The sequence below is a fragment of the Globicephala melas genome, chromosome 10 (genome assembly GCF_963455315.2).
Source record: "Globicephala melas chromosome 10, mGloMel1.2, whole genome shotgun sequence".
NCBI classification, from domain to species: domain Eukaryota; kingdom Metazoa; phylum Chordata; class Mammalia; order Artiodactyla; family Delphinidae; genus Globicephala; species Globicephala melas.
In genome coordinates, this window is record NC_083323.1 from 73,528,688 (window position 1) to 73,542,575 (window position 13,888).

Sequence of the window (13,888 nt, forward strand, 5' to 3'; positions counted from 1 at the left end):
AAAAATCTGTTTACAACATTCAGCAAAAGAGGGTTGGCTCCCTTTGGAAATTTATTTGTACTTCAAAGGATGCTAAATAGAAACAGGATCGAAGATATGTTTGAAAGAAATATGCTGTATTTGAAGTGAAATCATCTCCCATCTTTAGTGAAAATAGCTCCATAATATCCCAGAAGCCAGGAGCACTATAGAGAGATTGTTTGGGTGGAATTACCAAATACACTTACTTACATTAAATTAATATCAGTAATAGTCAATACACTTTGATCATTTTCTATGTATAGTAGTATACTTTATGTGGCTTATGTTATTTAATCTCTTCAATTAATCTATGAGGAGTCACTCAATGTTTGTCAACGTCACAGATTAATAAATTGAGTTTAATACAGATTAGGTATGTTTTCTCAAGATTATGCAACTAGAAAGCATCAGAATAAGAGTTTTCAAACCCTTATTTAGCAAGGCAGTATATACTTCCTAATGCATATGATTAAGAAACAAGTTATCTCATACTTTATGTATATGTTATTTGATACTAAGAGACTCAGTCAATCCTTCTGAGGGTACAGGTAACGGTAAACGCTTTTTCTTTCCACCCAAAAGCTTCAGATAAAATGTTTTTAAGTGAATTGACTGTAAATAAAATTTTAATTTTATCTTAACAATATGCTAGAAAGATAGTTTTAAAAGTTTTTCATAATTCAAGATGATTTATATAATTTATATAATGTTCACATTAATTAAAACATGGTAACTGGGGTACACGTGTGGATAATTAGAGTAAGTTGGTAAGCTAAATATTCTGTCTAACATAGATTATAAATTTGAGTAGACAAGAAAAATATGTTGCAATATCCATTTGAGCAACAGCAGCTTCTTATTACAAACACCATGCTTAATATAACTATCCCTAGATATAAGTGAAAAATATCGATTATCACAGTTTTGCTTTTTGCTTTTTTTAGTAAACAAAAGAGATATTAAGTTTCAGAATGATGAGCTCAACTTTCTTATTCCATGTGTCATTAGGATGTGGTATATAAATATTCTCCAACTTTGCTCTATATCTTCACAACAAAGTGCAATGATAAACTAATGCTTTGCAATCTGAAAATTACATTTGTCACTTTTTTCCTCTAAGGGTGTCAGATTGAAAAACCTTTCTCATTTATGATCTGTGCTTCAATTACAGTTGAATTCAAGACTACATGAAAGAACTTGGTGCTGACAGTATTCAGTTTTCACATGGATATGGTTTTCCAAGACACCATAGTTTTCTGCTCCTTGTCCTTACTCATCTGTCTACTTGCCTCTTAGATTAAATATTTTCAACAAATATGCCTATTTGAAAGGGTCTTGTTTGAATTTTAATGTTATTATTTTGCTGCCCCATTTATACCTTATCCTTAAATAAATTGCTTCTCCCCACTGCTGTAGCTTGTTACAAAGTCTCCATTGTGGATGACAAAAATGTTTCATAATATCTGACCCTGAGGTGGCTAACATGATTCCAACACAGTATCTACAGGATAAATCCAAGCACCTCAAGGATAGATAGGTGTAGAAAGATCAAGTTAACAAAAACTAACACTTATAATATGAAAAAAAAAAAACTAGAACAACATGCAGTGCTTAACAAAATAATATACTGAGAAGAATATGAATATTACAATGTCTATATTTGTTGTCACTCACATAGAAGTATGGTGTTATCATTAGTCATTGAATTAGCCTAACTAGATTTTGATGGCTAAGAACACTCTCCAAATAGGCATCTTGATTGTTTCCACTGAGATGGGATTGGAATTTCAGTTCTCCAACTAAGAGATGTTTTATATCAACCCAACTTGACATAATCAGCCAATTCTCAATTTAATGTGTCATCCAATCTCTCCCCACTGATGTTCATAAATTTTGTATACACTCTGATTTCATTGGATTATTCATTATTTTTGACTTGACTCTCTATTCCAAGGGCAAAATAAAAGGTTTTATAGTACATTATAGTAGTTGCTAGATCATATACCTAAATTTTAGCTTCTTTTCACATTTATAATCATAAATCTATTAAATTAATTTCCAGAACATTTTGAAATATAGGTGGATTGAGATACACATTCTTGTCATGTTTAGATACATCTGTTGGTACTTATGCTTTCTTTGAATTTTATTAAACATTGAATTTATTTTACCAAGTATAAAAATATATTCTCTCTTAAGATTTAATTGCTATTTACTAGTGATATTTGAGATTTGCTTTTTTTAAAATAATGCGAGTCAGTCTGTGGTTTGACACAGCAAAGTCCATTTCAACTTATAGCCCAGAACTATTTAAATAATATGAGAATTAGTTGATTTTAGGTATATGAAAATTTCCTTTCTAAAGACCTGTGATTTTTGTACCTTTCAACATGGTAGTTCTTGTAGATCTTTTTAAAAATTTCTTCATTATTATAGTACTATTCAGTATTCTTCTCATACATTAATCAATGATGCTAATGTATCTTAATATAAATAATGAATTTTATTTAGTAATTAAATAAATTACCATAGAATTATTTTCAAAATACCTTATGATTTTACAACATTTATATTAGGAGTCGTCAAGCTCTAAAATATTTTTCCTGAAGAGATCTGGCAAGATTTTATATAAATTTTGAGTAAATACTAATTTTTGCCTTTTTTCTACTTTATTTCATATTCACACCACAATAATGACTCTTCTAATTTAAAATATAAACCATAGAGATTTCCTTAAAGGTGGCAGGGGAGGACTGGAACTGTCAAAGACAGAGTGACAGGTGGGGTTGGGAATAAGTGAACGGTCTTGAGAGACTCAAAGTTGCTGGCAGCTTGGAACTGCACCTGGTAGGACAGTGGATGGATCTTGCAACTGTACACTTTGGACATAAACTGGTTAGTGGGCTGCTTGGGCCGGCATTCAGCATGCACCATGAAGAGCAATGTGAGGGAAACTGGTACCCAAGTAGGGGCCTTCTGTGTGGTGCTGCCTCGATGGTGTCTTAGGTGTGGAATTGTCCATGCACTTGGGGCAGTAGAGCTTCACCAGGGCCTCACCTTGGGTGTCAGAAAGGCTATTGGAAAGCATTGGCTTGTTCTCACAGTGCACGTGGGGCAGTAGCCGAACTCTCCCTGCTGGTACTTTTCCAACATCTGGGTGGTGCCATGGTTTGTGAGGATATAGGTGGTCCGGGTGAACCCATACAGCATCTTGGCTGACTGCTTAATCAGGGTTCTCTGGTTGGGGTTGTCTTCCAGCTCTTCATCAGGCTCCAGGTCCAAGATCATGTCTAGAGCTTGTCTACAGTGAGGCACCTGCTCATTGAGTTGACTGAGATTAAATTTGCCCTGGATGGAGTGTTCATCCACTTCACAGAAGAATTCATAGTCATGGAGCCCACAGAACCAGTATAAATAACACTTCCTGATGTTTAAATCATTTTTTTTAATTTGTCATTTATTTTTCCTTACTGATTTCCTGATGCTTCTTTGTCTCTGTAATTTTGCTTTCTTTTTTTTTTTTTTTAATAAATTTATTTATTTATTTATTTATGTTGGCTGTGTTGCGTCTTCGTTTCTGTGCAAGGGTTTTCTCTAGTTGTGGCAAGCGGGGGCTACTCTTCATTGCGGTGCGCGGGCCTCTCACTGTTGCAGCCTCTTTTGTCGTGGACCATGAGCTCCAGACGCGCAGGCTCAGTAGCTGTGGCTCACGGGCCCAGTTGCTCCACGGCATGTGGGATCTTCCCAGACCAGGGCTCGAACCCGTGTCCCCTGCATTAGCAGGCAGATTCTCAACCACTGCGCCACCAGGGAAGCCCCCTGTAATTTTGCTTTCTTGAGTGATCATAAAAGTCTTTGAAAGTTAGGGGTCTTTTTTTTCTTTTGTTTTGCAAAGCATGTCATGATTAAAATGTGTTTCTACTTATTTTAATGAATTAATAAATAAAAATATAATGAGAATGATATTTTTAATTTCTATGTACTTTTAAGTGTTTATTGAACATAGTATCGGTAAAGACTAGTAACCACATCAAAAGAGTTCAGCTCAATGGATTGATTTCACATGTCAGAAGATACCTGCTTAGTCAGACTCAGATCAAAAACAGAATACCAATAACCTAGCACATTCTCATCTCAGTAAAAATTGTTCCACTTAACTGCTCTCATGACTTCTAAAACCAGAGATTCGTCCTGTCTTTTTTTGTACTTAGTACTGATAAATTATGCATTATGCACATTATAGACGATCAATTCCCATTGTGTGAGTATTCCACAATTTTTACGGCTTCTCCTATGAGTGGATATTTATGTGGGTAGCACCCAGTTTGGGCTTACAAATAATGCTATAATGAATATTCTAGTGCATGCCTTTCAGTGAACTTATGAATGCACTCCTGTTGGGTTTAGGTATATATATAGGAGTGGAGCTGATTATCTTTGGAACTGTGTATCTTCAGCTTTTGTAAATACTGCAGTTTTTCAAACTGTCCTTATGCTTGAGGTTTTTTTTTCTATTGATACCATTTTTTTTTAGTACATCTCTATTGGAGTATAATTCCTTCACAATACCATGTTAGTTTCTGTTGCACAACAAAGCAAATCAGCCGTATGCATACACATGTCCCCATATCCCCTCCCTCTTAAGCCTCCCTCCCATCCTCCCTAGCCCACCCTTCTAGGTCACCTCAAAGCACCGAGCTGATCTCCCTGTGCTATGCTGCTTCTTCCCACCAGCCAACTATTTTACATTCGGGAGTGTATATACATCAATGCTACTCTCACTTTGCCCCAGCTTCCCCCTCCCACCCCATGTCATCAAGTCCATTTTCTATGTCTACCTCTTTATTCCTGCCCTGCAACTAGGTTCATCAGTACCATTTTTTTTAGATTCCATATATATGCATTAACATATGGTGACATACTTCACTCTGTATGACAGACTCTAGGTCCACCCACCTCACTACAAATAACTCAGTTTAGTTCCTTTTTATGGCTGAGTAATATTCCATTGTATATATGTGCCACATCTTCTTTATCCATTCCTCTGTCGATGGACACTTAGGTTGGTTCCATGTCCTGGTTATTGTAAATAGTGCTGCAATGAACATTGGGGTGCATGTCTCTTTTTGAATTATGGTTCTCTCAGAGTATATGCCCAGTAGTGGGGTTGCTAGGTCATATGGTAGTTCTTTTTTTAGTTCTTTAAGGACCCTCCATACTGTTTTCCATAGTGGTTGGATCAATTTACATTCCCACCAACAGTGCAGGAGGGCTCCCTTTTCACCACACCCTTTCCAGCATTTATTGTTTCTAGATTTTTTGATAATGGCCATTCTGACTGGCGTGAGGTGATACCTCATTGTAGTTTTGATTTGCATTTCTCTAATAATTAGTGATGTTGAGCATCTTTTCATGTGCCTTTTGGCCAACTGTATGTCTTCCTTGGTGAAATGTCTATTTAGGTCTTCTGCCCACTTTTTAACTGAATTGTTTGTTTGTTTGATATTGAGCTGCATGAGCTATTTGTGTATTTTGGAGATTAATCCTTTGTCTGTTGTTTTATTTGCAAATATTTTCTCCCATTCAGAGGGTTGTCTTTTTGTCTTGTTTATGGTTTCCTTTGTTGTGCAAAAGCTTTTAAGTTTAATTAAGTCCCATTTGTTTATTTTTGTTTTTATTTCTGTTACTCTAGGAGGTGGGTCAAAAAAGTTCTTCCTGTGGTTTATGTCAGAGTGTTTTTCCTGTTTTCCTCCAGAAGTTTTATAGTGTCTGGTCTTACATTTAAGTCATTAATCCATTTGGAGTTTATTTTTGTGTATGGTGTTAGGTAGTGTTCTAATTTCATTCTTTTACATGTAGTTTTCCAGTTTTCCCAGCACCACTTTTTGAAGAGGGTGTCTTTTCTCCATTGTATGTTCTTGCCTCCTTTGTCATAAAACAGGTGTCCATATGTGCATGGATTTATCTCTGGTCATTCTGTCCTGTACCATTGATCTATATTTGTTTTTGTTCCAGTACCTTGCTGTCTTGATTACTGTAGCTTTGTGGTATAGTTTGAAGTCAGGGAGGCTAATTCCTCCAACTCCATTTTTTTTTCTCAAGATTGCTTTGGCTATTCAGGATCTTTTGTGTTTCCATATGAATTGTAAGATTTTTTGTTCCATTTCTGTGAAGAATGCCATTGGTAGTTTGATAGGGATTACACTGAATCTGTAGATTGCTTTAGGCTACATAGTCATTTTCACAATATTGATTCTTCCAATCCAAGAACATGGTATATTTCTCCATCTGTTTTTTGTCATCTTTGGTTTCTTTCATCAGTGTTTTATAGTTTTCTGAGTACAAGTCTTTTGCCTCCTTAGGCAGGTTTATTCCTAGGTATTTTATTCTTTTTGCTGCAATGGTAAATGGGAGTGTTTCCTTAATTTCTCTTTTTGATTTTTTGTTGGTGGTGTGTAGGAATGCCAGAGATTTCTGTGCGTTAATTTTGTATCCTGCAACTTTATCAAACTCATTGATTAGTTCTAGTAGTTTCCTGGTGGTATCTTTAGGATTTTCTATGTATAGCATCATGTCATCAGCAAATAGTGACGGTTTTAATCCTTATTTTTCCAATTTGTATTCCTTTTATTTCTTTTTTTTCTCTGATTGCCATGGCTAAGACTTCCAAAACTATGTTGAATAAGAGTGGCGAGAGTGGACATCCTTCTCTTGTTCTTGAGCCTAGTGGAAATGCTTTCAGTTTTTCACCATTGAGTATGATGCTTGCTGTGGGTTTGTCATATATGGACTTTATTATGTTGAGGTAGGTTCCCTCTATGCCCACTTTCTTGAGGGTTTTTATAATAAATTAGTGTTGAATTTTGTCAGAAGTTTTTTCTGCATCTACTGAGATGATCATATTGTTTTTATTCCTTAAATTGTTAATGTGGTGTATCATATTGATTGATTTGCATATATTGAAGAATCCTTGCATCCCTGGGATAAATTCCACTTGATCATGGTGTGTGATCCTTTTAATGTGCTGTTGGATTCTGTTTGCTAGTGTTTTGTTCAGGATTTTTACATCTCTGTTCATCATTGATATTGGCCTGTAGTTTTCATTTTTTGTGATACCTTTTTCTGGTTTTGGTATCAGGGTGCTGGTGGCTTTGTATAATGAATTTGGGAGTGTTTCTCCCTCAGCAATTTTTTAGAAGAGTTTGAGAAGGATTGGTGTTTGCTCTTCTCTAAATGTGCTCTTCTCTAAATGTTTGATAGAATTCGCATGAGAAGCCATCTTGTCCTGGACATTTTTTTGTTGGAAGATTTTTAATTATGGTTTCAATTTCATTACTTGTGATAGGTCTGTTCATATTTTCTAATTCTTCCTGGTTCAGTCTTGGAAAATTGTACCTTTCAAAGAATTTGTCCATTTCTTCATGGTTGTCCATTTTATTGGCATATGGTTGTTTGTAGTAGTCTCTTATAATCCTTTGTATTTCTGCAGTGTCTGTTGTGATTTCTCCTTTTTCATTTCTAATTTTATTGATTTGTGTCCTCTCCTTCTTTTTCTTGATGATTCTGTCTAAGGGTTTATCAATTTTGTTTATCTTCTCAAAGAACCAGCTTTTAGTTTTATTGATCTTTGCTATTGTTTTCTTCATTTCTATTTCATTTATTTCTGCTCTGATCTTTATGATTTCTTTCCTTCCTCTGACTTTGGGTTTTCTTTGCTCTTCTTTCTTTAGTTGTCTTAAAAGTAACATTAGATTGTTTATGTGAGATTGTTCTTGTTTCTTGAGGTGAGATTGAATTGCTGTAAACTTCCCTCTTAGAACTGCTTTTGCTGTGATGCGTAGGTTTTGGGTCATTGTGTTTTCATTGTCATTTGTTTCTATGTATTTTTTATTTCTTCTTTGATTTCTTCAGTGATCTCTTGGTTATTTAGGAGGGCACTGTTTAACTTCCATGTTTTTTTGTGTTTTTTACAGGTTTTTTCCTGTAATTGATTTCCAATCTCATAGTGTTGTGGTCAGAAAAAATGCTTAATAGGTTTCAATTTTCTTAAATTTACCGAGGTTTGATTTGTGACCCAAGATGTGATCTATCCTGGAGAATGTTCCATGAGTACTTGAGAATAAAGTGTATTCCATCACTCTTGGGTGGAATGTTCTATAAATATCAATTAGATCTATGTGGTCTATTATGTCATTTAAAGTTTGTGTTTCCTTATTAATTTTCTGTCTGGATAATCTGTCCATTGGTGTAAGTGAGGTGTTAAAGTCCCCTACTATTCTTTTGTTACTGTCGATTTTTCCTTTCATGGTTGTTAGCATTTGCCTTATGTATTGAAGTGCTCCTATGTTGGGTGCATAAACATTTATAATTGTTATATCTTCTTTTTGGACTGATCCTTTGATTATTATGTAATGTCCCTCCTTATCTCTTGTAAAAGTCTTTATTTTAAAGTCTATTTTATCTGATACAAGTATTGCTACTCCAGCTTTCTTTTGATTTCCATTTACATGGAATATCTATTTCCATCCCTTCACTTTCAGTCTGTATGTGTCCCTAGGACTGAATTAGGTCTCTTGTAGACAGCATATATATGGGTCTTTTTTTGTATCCATTCAGCCAGTCTGTGTCCTTTGGTTGCGGCATTTAGTTTATTTACTTTCAAGGTTATTATCGATATGTATGTTCCTATTACCATTTTCTTAATTGTTTTCGGTTTGTTTTTGTGGGTCTTTTTCTTCTCTTTGTGTTTCCTGCTTAGGGAAGTTTCTTTAGCATTTGTTGTAAACTGTTTTCATGGTGCTGAATTCTCTTAGCTTTGGTTTGTCTGAAAAGTTTTTGACTTCTCCATCAAACCTGAATTAAATCCTTGCTGGGTACAGTAATCTTGGTTGTAGGTTTTTTTCTTTCATCACTTTAAGTATATCCTGCCACTCCCTTCTAGCTTGCAGGGTTTCCACTGAAAAATCAGCTGATACCCTTACGGGAATTTCTTTGTATATTATTTTTTTGTTTTTCTCTTGCTGTTTTTAATATTTTTCTTTGCATTTAATTTTTGTTAATTTGATGAATATGTGTACTGGTGTATTTTTCCTAGGTTTTATCCTGTATTGGGATTCTCTGTGCTTCCCGGATTTGGGTGACTCTTTCCTTTCCCATGTTAAGGAAGTTTTCCACTATAATCTCTTCAAATATTTTCTCAGACCATTTGTTTTTCTCTTCTTCTGGGACGCCTATAATTTGAATGTTGGTGCATTTAGTATTGTCCCAGTGGCCTCTGAGATTGTCTTCAATTCTTTTCATTCTTTTTTTCTTTATTTTTCTCCTCAGCAGTTATTTCCACCATTTTGCCTTCCAGCTCACTTATTCGTTCTTCTGCTTCCGCTATTCTTTTACTGATTGCTTCTAGTGTATTTTTCATTTCAGTTATTGTGTTGTTCATTTCTGTTTGTTCTTTAGTTCTTCTAGGTCTTTGTTAAACACTTCTTGTATTTTCTCAATCCGTGCTTCCATTCTATTTCTGAGAGTCTGAATCATCTTTGCTATCATTACTCTGAATTCTTTTTCAGGTAGATTGCCTATTTCCTTTTCATTTACTTGGTCTTGTAGGTTTTTACCTTGCTCCTTCAACTGTGACATATTTTTTTGCCATCTCATTTTTTTTTTTTTTTTAATGAGTAGGTTGTGTTCCTGTTTTACTGGTTGTTTGGCCCGAGGCTTCCAACACTAGAGTTTGTAGACTATTGAGTAGAGATGGTCTTTGTGCTGAGATGAGGACCTCTGGGAGACCTCACTCTGAAGAATATTCCCTGGAGTCTGAGGTTCTCTGTTAGTCCAGTGGTTCAGACTCGGAGCTCCCATTGCAAGAGCTTCCGCCCGACCCCGAGGTCATGAATCAAGATCCCACAAGCCATGTGGGGCAGCAAAAAAAAGAGAAAAAAAAAAAGAAGAGTAACCAAGTAAAAATAAAATTAGACTAGGAAACTAACAGACTTATTAGAAAGAATGTAAAAATAAAAAGATATATGAATCAACAACTGGAGTGTACATCAGTACCCTATAGTAAAGAAGAGGAGGAGAGAAAAGGAAAAAAAAAAGGTGAGGGAGGGAAGGCCTTGACTGTGGAGAGCAAGACCTAAGCAAGGGTGAGGTTTGGGTGGTGTATGGGGCCGATGCTCAGGACCCACAAGGCTGGAAAATGTCCTGAGGGCTGTGGGGGATGGGGCTTATACTCAAGGAACAGTAGGAACCCAGGCGTGCCACCCACCCCTGGTCTCAGAGGGTAGGGGACCTCACCTGGGAGCCCAGCAGGAGCAGAGCAAATGCCCTCCTCTCCTCTCCTGCTCCTCTGGTCTGGGGTCTGGGAGGGTCCCTCCTGCCTGCCTCTCTGATCTCCCAGGCCTCTCTCCTATGTCCCCAGGACCAATATGGTAGGGGGAAAAGGGGGCCTTGGAGGGCAGGGGACCAGCCTGGGAGCTCAGTAGGCTCCCTGTGCCCAAGTGAGTAGGGTAATCACCCTCTGCTCCTCTCCTGATCCTCGTGGATGGCCCCTCCTTTCTGCCACTCCTGATCTCCCCAGCCTCCCTCCTATGTCCCCAGGACCCAGGCAGCCTGGATGGGGCTTTGAGGGGAGGGGGAATTGGCTTGGGAACTCAGCAAGCTCCCCAGCACAAGGGATGCCAATGCTGTCTGGGCTCCACTTCTCCCCCATCAGTCTGCCTACATCCTACTCGTTCACTCTGAGGTTCCTCCTGTCTCCTTGGGGGTCAGAGTCCCCTACCAGTGGCTGACAGGCACCCTAGTTGTGGGGAGAAGCTAACTCTGTGTGTTCCCACACCGCCATCTTGACTCCTCCCTTGTGCTTGAGTTTTGAGGTACATAATTTACTTTGATATTTATAAGAAATCTAAAAACTCAGCTTTTATTTTCCTATTTACACAAACTTTCAGAAATGTGTGTTTTAACTTCAAAATATTTTATCACATTTTGTTATAATTACTAGTTTTATAACATTGTGGTAAGAAAATGTGATGTAAACCCTTATAATTTATCTGTTTTCAAGTGTGTTGCAATTTATTTTAAAATGTCCAAAGTATGTTGGAAAAATAGGAGACAGAAAGTGGATAGAGTGAGAACAGTTACATAGAAAGAACGGTCTACAATTTAGTAGTTAAATGACCTCAATTTCCTTTTTCTATTATCTTCTTGTTATGTTGAAATTTTTTCCTTTTTCATACTATCATTGATTTCTTATTAACTTCTTTTTTACCTTCTTATCATTTTTTTCTAACACTCAATGGTTTCAGACTAATCATATCCCTAATTTAGACTGGTATATTTGTAAATGTCAATTGACATTTCTTTCATTCTTCATTACTTTTTAAAGAGTTTTTGTATATAATTTTTTTTTAACATTTTTATCAAACATTTGGGTAATTTGTTTCTCTCTTTTTGCCTCATTATTCCTTTCTCATTCCAGCCTGTTCTTCCCATCTAATTAGTTATTGCTGTTTTATAGACATTATGTATTTTTATGTGATTATGACAACAAAAGTTTTCCTGAAATTCCTCCTAAGTCATTGAGTGTTTTTTTGACACATATGTACTGGGCTCCTATTTTCCAAAAATGATTCTAGGTCTTGGGGACTGATCAACTAGCAAGAAAAACTTGAGTTCTTACACTTGAGGAACTTGAATTCTGACAGGGGCAAGGGGGGCAATCAATAAAATATTTGGAAAATAAAAGAATAAACATAGTAGATAAAAATTCGTGTTATGAAAAAAATCTAACAGACCAAGAGTTTTCATAGTACATTGGGGCAGTTGATGTGGAGTGGTCAGGTGTGGCCTCTGTGAGGAATGAAATTGAAGGAGTAAGCCAGGCGATTATGTGGGGAAAGCCATTTCCAGACAAAGAAATATCCTGTGCAAAAGACTTAAGTCAGGTCTAGTATAAAATACATCTTCTCACCATTGGAAAAATATTACTTTCATGTACATTTGCATCTTTACACTGTCAAAGTATCATTATTTAGTTTAATACAGTCTTTGCTCCAATTATCACAAACAAATGTAGAAATGCATTACCTCTTCTTTGGATGAACTTAATCTGGATACTTTATCACAATATTTTAAGGTATATCATGAACTACAATTTGTTAATATAAAACTTAAAGAGCCAGTTAAAAAATATGAAGTTGATTTTTTATCATTAATTTAGAACAATTTTACATGCTTCCAATTAATTTAGAGATTACCAAAAAAGGGGCATTTAAAAAGCATTGATCTTCAGAAAACCTTTACTAAGTAATTATAAGCTCTTAAGATCACTTTCCTTTAGGGCTTCCCTGGTGGCACAGTGGTTGAGAGTCCGCCTGCTGATGCAGGCAACATGGGTTCACGCCACAGTCCAGGAAGATCCCACATGCCGCGGAGTGGCTAGGCCCATGAGCCATGGCCGCTGAGCCTGCGTGTCCAGAGCCTGTGCTCCACAACGGGAGAAGCTGCAACAGTGAGAGGCCTGCGTACCGCCAAAAAAAAAAAAAAAAAAAATCACTCTCCTTTGGAAAGGAAAGCATGTGTTCTTTTGTGTAATCCATCTTAAACTTTAAAGTTTTTCTTTCTGGGCAAAAGAAGTTTGCTCAATATTTTCCAAAATAAATATTTCTAGATGCACAGTAAGTTAGCAAAAGATGAGAATTTGAGCTATGTAAATTTTGAAAATTTTAGTGGATTATGTTTGTCACTAATTTCTAGTACTGAATCCTCTCACTAGATCTTTTTAGAACTGTATTTAGTTTTTTGCTGTTGTTGTTTCTTTTTTTTTTTTTTTTTTTTTTTTTTGCATATTGCCTTTATTTTGCAGAAAATGTTTTGCTCATTGTCTTTGGCTATTTTTTTCAGAAGAAAAATATTGCCATTGTATGTTTAACAATACAAGAGGCAATTACATATGCTCAAAATAAACACATTCTATTGGGCAGAACAGTGAAATTTCCATTGCAGTTAAAGTCTGTTGTCCTCAACTATGAATTTATTATTTTGTCCCTAACAGCTTAACTATAAGTATGATAGCTGTCACAAAAGGGACCTGAAAACTACTCTGAAGAAACAAGGAATGCAATTGAAAGTATGCTTTTTATTTCACTAAATAAGACGAGTTGAGTTTATTAATTCTAGTGTGTCAAATCTTCTATATTCTGTAAGAGACACAAAAAAATAAGTTTCTGGATCTTAGTAAACAAAATTTTATTATGATCAAGTAATGGTGATTTAATAGTCCAACTGAGTTTTGTTTCCATACTTAAATTCATCTGTAGCATATAAACACAACATAGGACTACACTTGTGTTGCAGATGATGGGTGGGGTTATTTTTTCGATGAACAACAGGACATATATTCCTTTTCATATTTTAAAGTGAAGTTAATAAGATTTTTTTTTCTTTCTTGACCTATGAGACTGTCATTTTGTACCTAGATCAAATCCTGAGTAAAACTGGTAGACCTAAAAAAAAATAGTGTATATTTTAAGAAAAGGCTTTGGTTTACATGGAAGGTGGTGACAGGGATATCCATGAGGTTATGAGGCCAAGGTGTGATATTGGCTGTCAGGAATATCTGTGGCCACGACATGGTTCTTATAGAGTGAGAATCCTGAGGAGAAGGGACCTGAGATTATTTGGGTAAGATAGTGTTCACTGGGAAGGTCTGGACTCCCAGCCCATTAGGTAGCTATGCTGTCTGAGACCCTGGTGTGAAGGTGCTCTGCTAGCTGACCACAGGTTGGGGTACTGATGCAGTCCTGTTGTGCTCAGGAGTAACATGATAGTATGTACACACATGCTGAGGCTGGGCTAAGTTCATGGGATC

At 36.2% G+C, this 13,888-nt stretch overlaps 1 pseudogene; it reads right to left on the reverse strand.

Annotated features, from left to right (window-relative positions):
• Window positions 1-2,754: 2,754 nt before the first annotated feature.
• LOC115850888 (casein kinase II subunit beta pseudogene) lies at window positions 2,755-10,861 on the reverse strand (annotated as a pseudogene).
• Window positions 10,862-13,888: the final 3,027 nt, after the last annotated feature.